This window comes from Lathyrus oleraceus, chromosome 7, assembly GCF_024323335.1.
Source record: "Lathyrus oleraceus cultivar Zhongwan6 chromosome 7, CAAS_Psat_ZW6_1.0, whole genome shotgun sequence".
NCBI classification, from domain to species: domain Eukaryota; kingdom Viridiplantae; phylum Streptophyta; class Magnoliopsida; order Fabales; family Fabaceae; genus Lathyrus; species Lathyrus oleraceus.
The window spans coordinates 277,184,139-277,191,271 of NC_066585.1; positions in this window are offsets into that span (position 1 = coordinate 277,184,139).

The following is a 7,133-nucleotide window of genomic DNA, read 5'->3' on the forward strand; positions in this document are numbered from 1 at the left end:
TTGCACAATCTTTATGTCATGACAAATAACATTTTTTTTACAACAAGTGTGAAAAGGGCTCCCTAGGAGTACCTAGGACGTAGTGGGTGCCTAACACCTTCCCATTGCGTAATTTACCCCTTACCCAGAATCTCTGATCTTTTTATTAGTTTTCTACGTGTAAAACTTCTTAGGCTTTTGTTCGCTTTTTAGCCAATCCTTTGGATAAATAAAAGTGCGGTGGCGACTCGAAAATTTCAATGTATCTCTTAGCTTATGATTTAACCAATAGATCATATAGCGACGAATACACCGCTACAGAAGCCATTTGGGTGATTGTTGACAGATTGACAAAATCGGCTCATTTCATTCCGATCAGAATGGACTATCCGTTAGAGAGATTAGCCGAGTTGTATATTGAGAAGATTGTAAGCTTGCATGGTATTCCGTCTAGTATTGTTTCGGACAGAGATCCTAGATTTACATCGAAGTTCTGGGAAGGTTTGCAGAGAGCTTTGGGAACTAAACTGAGATTGAGTTCTGCATATCATCCGCAGACTGATGGTCAGACTGAGAGGACGATTCAGTCACTGGAGGACCTTTTGAGGGCTTGTGTTTTGGAAAAAGGAGGCGCTTGGGATTGTTATTTGCCTTTGATTGAGTTTACCTACAACAATAGTTTTCATTCGAGCATTGGTATGGCACCGTTTGAAGCTTTGTATGGTAGGAGATGTCGGACACCATTATGTTGGTATGAGTCCGGTGAGAGTGCTGTGGTTGGACCGGAGATTGTTCAACAAACTACGGAAAAGATTAAGATGATTCAGGAGAAGATGAGAATTGCTCAGAGTCGTCAGAAGAGTTATCATGATAAGAGGAGGAAGTCACTTGAGTTCCAAGAGGGAGATCATGTGTTTCTTCGTGTTACTCCGGTAACTGGTGTTGGTCGAGCTTTGAAGTCGAAGAAGTTGACACCGCGATTTATTGGTCCTTATCAGATTTTGGAGAGGATAGGGGAGGTAGCCTATCGTGTCGCTTTACCGCCGTCGCTTGCAAATTTGCATGAGGTTTTTCACGTGTCTCAGTTGAGGAGGTACATTCATGATCCGTCGCATGTAGTCCAAGTAGATGATGTACAGGTGAGAGATAACCTGACTGTTGAGACATCACCTATGAGGATCGAGGATCGAGAGTTGAAGCAGTTGCGGGGTAAAGAGATTGCCTTGGTGAAGGTAGCTTGGGGAGGACCAGCAGGTGGCAATGTGACTTGGGAACTGGAGAGTAAGATGAGGGAGTCTTATCCAGAGTTGTTCACTTGAGGTACGTTTTCGAGGACGAAAACTCTTTTAGTGGGGGAGAGTTGTAACACCCCAATAAAATAAAATAATTATTTAAATTTAAGTTAATAGTATATTATTAATTTAATTTAATAATTGGATTATTTTATTATTGGAATAAAATAAATTGGAAAATATATAAGTTGGAATAAGAGAAAGAATCCCATTTGGTAAAAAGAAAGTTTCACGTGAAAACAGAAAAAGGATCGTGAAAAAGGAAAAGGGCAGAGAAGAGGAGAAAGGAGCTGAAGAGAAAAGGTTGAAGAACGGAAAGGCTTGAAGCTCAAAGATTCGCCGGATTGTTAAGGTAAGGGGGGTTTATCGTCGATTAATGGGTATTTTGGGATAATATGTCATGGGTAGTGATAAGCCGTTAATTTGACCCTAATTGGGATTTGGAATGCTGAAAATTTGTGATGAATAGGTTGAGTGAAAACCGTAATCAAATTGATAATTGTGTGTGTAATCAAACCGATAAATTGGTGATGAATGGCGACGAGTAAGTTTGAGTGGGAAGGGTCTGGAGTGGGCACATGAGATCCCTGCCCAAAGAAAACGCGTCTGGTGAACTGTCATGTTCGCCTAGCGAACATAACCTTCGCCTAGCGAAGGAACGCGCCTCAACCTCGCCCCAGCGAGATTGAGAGGTTTTGCTACTGTAATGTTCGCTGTGGACTCGCTGGAGCTTCGCCTAGCGAGTGAGTGCTAGCTGTGTTTTTCACCAAAACAGAATGAGTTCGCTATTACCTTCGCCTTGAGCTCGCCTAGCGAATTAATTTACCAATTTCCTGGAGCTGTTCGCCTTGAGCTCGCCTAGCGAACCAGAGCTTCGCCACTACCTCGCCTAGCGAGCAAGGCAGAAGAAGTGTTTATACATGTGTTGCTGAGGTGTTTCATACATGTGTTGAGGAAGTGTTTTATATATGTGTTGATGATGTGTTGATACATGTATTGATGATGTATGATGATATGCAAAATGTTGTGAATGTATATATTATGCATGTATTTGTGAATGGACTGTCGTATGGCTTAAAGTGTGAGCATATGTCCATTGTGAGTTGTTGTTGATGCTGCATTGCTAGATGATTAGTGTGCATGGCATAGCCTGTGGGGCTGTAGCTAATTCCCATTGTGAGGAATTGGTGAGTGAATCGTTGTGAATTGTTGTTGATGTTTGCATGCTAGATGATTAGCTTGCATAGTCTAGCCTTTGGGGCTGTAGCTAATTCCCATGGTGAGGAATTAGTGAGTGAGTCATTAGATCTCAATGAGTGGGACTAGTGAGCTTAGTAGCCGTATCCGGAGGGATCGGTGAGCTTGAACTATATGTTCAAGGATAGTCGGTACCGCATGTGTAGAGTCTCATTGCATAAAAATATGTAAAGCGTATAATATGAATGGATGTGTTCCAATATTATACGTGTGTTGTGTTGTTGTTAAGTATGATTTGAGATTATACGGGTATTGTATATTGATGTTGAGTATGATGTTTAAGCCAATGAGCTATTACTGAATGTGTATTGCAATTAGGGTGATTGATGTGTTAATTACTTGGCATTACATGTTGTTTTATAATGCTTATTATATTGATTGAGGAACTCACCCTTACAACTATTTTTCAGGTAACGAGAAATGAGTTGAGTAGAAGCAAATGCTTGGAGTCTAGTGTAGTCTCCCTAGTGGGTCATGCTCTGATAGATGTAACATCGGGCGGGAACACTTTGATTATTATTGTTGTTGTGGTTGAACTAAATTACATGTGATGTTACATGTTTTGCATGGTTGAGTTGATCTCTATCCGCTGCGTAATTGTGCAAATACTTTATATGTAAATTAAATGAAAGAGCATGATTGTTATATTGTTTAAATGGTGTGGAATGTTTGTGTGACACCCTTGGTGCACTATTACTCTGATTATATGTTTATTATTTTAATTAATTTTTGGGGTATTTTAGAAGGGTGTTACAGATGCTACCTGGGAACTGGAGATAGAAATGCGAGAAGCTTACCCTCATCTCTTCCAGGTAATATTTAAATTCGAGGGCAAATTTTTATTTAAGGGGGGGGGGGGAGGATGCAATACCTCGTATTTCCTTAAACACCTAAATTTCTATTAATTGAGGTCAATTAAGTTCCTATGTTCTCTAAAAGTTGTCGATTGAGATAAATAGAGTAAATAGTGAGTTCAGGTTAACTTAATTAATATTAATTGGGACTGACCTTTTATTAATTAGGACATTTTGGTAACACTAATAATGGGTCAATAGCTCTGGTAGAACAAATATTATGGATAATACCACTTGAGATATTTGTTTCTACCACTTCACCCACTTACTAACCACACAAATCATGATGGCCACTTGCTAGTAACATTGACCCACTCACCACCACATGTTATAACACACTTTCTTTATGGATATTTATCAGTTGAACCATCAGAAAGAAAGGAAAAAAGGATAGCAAGAAGGAGGAAGCTCAAGAGAAGAAGGAAAAGCAAGGTTAGTGGAAAAGAAGAAGAAGAAGGAAAACTTGGAACCAACACCATCAATCCTCATCTCATCTTCCACAACTTCTCCTCATCAATTTCTTGAGGTGGGTTCTAGTTAGAAACTCTAGGTTTCTTGAAAAGTTAGGGTTATAGAATCATAGACAAATCATGAACAATCCATGCTATGTGATGAATATTACTCTTGATGTTGTTGTTTTTATGAACATGTGCTTGATATGTTCTTTGTGATTGTTGTGATAATATGATTTGTTATGGTTGTGGTAAAATGATTGGTTGTGATTGTGACCTTGGAATCCTTGATTTATATGTGTATAAGAAAATGTAGTATGATGGACTTTGTTGGAAGAAGAAGTGGTAATTTGTCAGAAATGGTAAAACAGAGGAAAAATGGTGTATGTGAAGTGAAATGAGAAAATGTGAGTGGATCAATCAATTGGTCTCTGTCAACTAATTGATTAACAACCATTGGTTTTGCAGAAAAATGAAATTTTAGCAGGACAAATCGATTGACACTGCATTACAATCGATTGCACAAACTTGCTGTATATGAATAATGGAAACTTTTAGCAGTACCAATCGATTGACACTCAGGATCAATCGATTGATGCTCAGCAAATTTTGAAAAACAGAAATGTGAGAGGAACCAATCGATTAGGCTTCCCCAACCAATTGGCTAAAGTTAAAAACTTCAAAATCCATTTCTTAAGTGTTTCTAAATGCATTCTTCCAACCATTAATCATTTGTGATGCTATGCTTATGTTGAATACATGTTAATGGTGAAAATTACGTGATGAACCTAGTGAGTTAACCAAGGATTGAAATTAGGTTATGAGTAGGTTTATAACCTAGATGATATGAGAATAGAGTATTCATTCGTACGACGCTTATGTGGAGGTTGTGGACGAGGAGTTGCCATGATTGAGAATGAGACGCATTGTATGGAACATGCCATGTTATTATTTATGTATTATGGTAAATGAAGTCACCTGTGATTGATGGATTTTATTATGGTTTGTGGAACCAATGATATGTGGAACCGATCATGTATTCACAATGTGTATTTTCTGTGATGGTACACATCTCTATTGGTATGCTTAGATGAGTAAGCATTAGGATGTGGGACCAATGATTCGAGCCTCAATTGGGTTTGAGCCCCAACCATGGTGGACATGGGGGAAAGATGGACACCTAAGTGGGATGTAGCCCATACGGTGAAAGAGACTCAAAATGGGTTTGAGTCCCATACGAGTGATGGTTCTTAAAAGTGGGTTCGAGTCCCATAGGGGAACCTGATATCCACTATGAAAGTTGAATCATACGAGCATGCATGAACCGGGCCTGGCTTAGACGTAAGTCCGTTCGGGAATTGATGTGTTTTGATCTGAATAATGATCGTGGTTGAGTTATGAGAACTCAGATGCATGTTTCCATACATTGCGAGATAGTTTCCCCATTACTCCAGTCTTCGTTCCCTTGTTGACTTGAGTTGGATATGAGTTGAATATTGATTAGAAAACCTTGTAGAGCCGAGTGGACCCATAAGATAGGGAACCCACTGAGATTATTATCTCACCCCATATTGTTGATTATTTTTCAGGTGGTTCTGAGCAGGAGAAGGGTAAGGGCAAGATAGAGTGATGTCTTACTTACCTGATGGCTGATGGCTTTTCTTCTGCCGTGTAGATATTTTTGAGATCATTGTCTAATGATCTAGATCAGTAGTTTTATTTTGGGCAATTTTGTGTACATTTTGTGCCATGTTGTATTTATTTTGGGCATGTATCTTTATATGTACACTGTGCTTCTAAGCGCTTATGTATTTCGGTACCAGTATTACACTATGTATAATATGTATTCTAGACATATATTATATGTGGGTGTTACACACTTTAAAAAAAATTTAGAGCAAAATTGGTGCATAAATAAGCATTAAAAAACTACAAATTTTGCAAAAAATAACTTACAAACGATGTTTCATTTGTATCTTCAACAATACATTTATAAACATCTAGGTCAAACACTTTATAAATCTAAACCTTTTGAAATCTCACTACATTTCTCTATTTTTAGATATGGATTGCAAAAGGTTTTGGATTTATAAAATATGATAACTTAGATAAAGAATTTGTTGGGTGTAAGCACAACAAGTATATAAGAAAATAAAGTTTGTTATATATTGTGAAATATTTAAGGAATATTTGTAGGGTATTTTGAAACACTTAAGCAAGATTCTTTTGTGTTAATTGAAATTTTTTAGGAATTATAGTTTTTGACTTATCCCATATATAGTTTATTGTTATAACTTTGAAGTTAAAGGTAAATAATTATATTAAATATTATCTACTTAATATAAATTTAAGGATGTCATGATGGTAACCCTAAACAAAATCCTAGCTTCATACTAATGTGTCTATCTTCACGAAATTCTCCTAATTAATTTTTTTGTTTGAAATCTATCAATAGAAAAAAGTTATTATTATCTTAATAATCATTATTGAAAAAATATTCCAATTAATAAACAATATTAAAAAAACAATCCATTTCTAAAACAATTTTAAAAACAATTTAACTTATACAATTCTAAAATTTAAAATTAATATAATTTTAAAAAATATGAATTGGATACTCCTACAATGTAGAGTAGAAAAACCTAAAACTTAAAATACTTAAATTATATATATAATTTTAGAATATATTTTGAAAATAAATATTTAAAATTTTAGGTTTAAATTATAAGTATTTAAAATTTTAAAAATAATATAGAAAATTTTAGAATATATTTTTAATAAAATTTTGACTTAATGAACTAAATATCCCTAAGAATGAAATTTCAAATTCTCAAAGTTTGTGATTTCATTGTAAGCTTTGTTTTCTTCCGATACAATTGATAGTCTATTTTATAATATTCATTTTTATATTTTATAATGCGCCTTATATGTACTGATTATATATAATATTTTTATATATTTTCTAATGCAAATTATATGTACTGATTATTAGTCTCTTGACTATGAGTTTTTAACTTTTTGAATTATTTAGGTTGATTTTTCTTTTGTTAGTTAAAGTATTTAATTAATTATTATTTAATTATTATTCCTCAACTAACGATGAAATGATATTGGACAGTTCTTTGAAATTTTTAGGTGCATGGAAGAAGGTGTTGTATGTGACTTGTTGGTAGTGAAATGCTTATTTGCCTTGTTCATTGGTAAGTTCGTGTGTCTCAATTTTGGAAATTCTATTTGAATATTAACTTTTTCTCTAATTTCTATTTTTTGCTAATTGATTTTTACTGTGATGCTTTAGT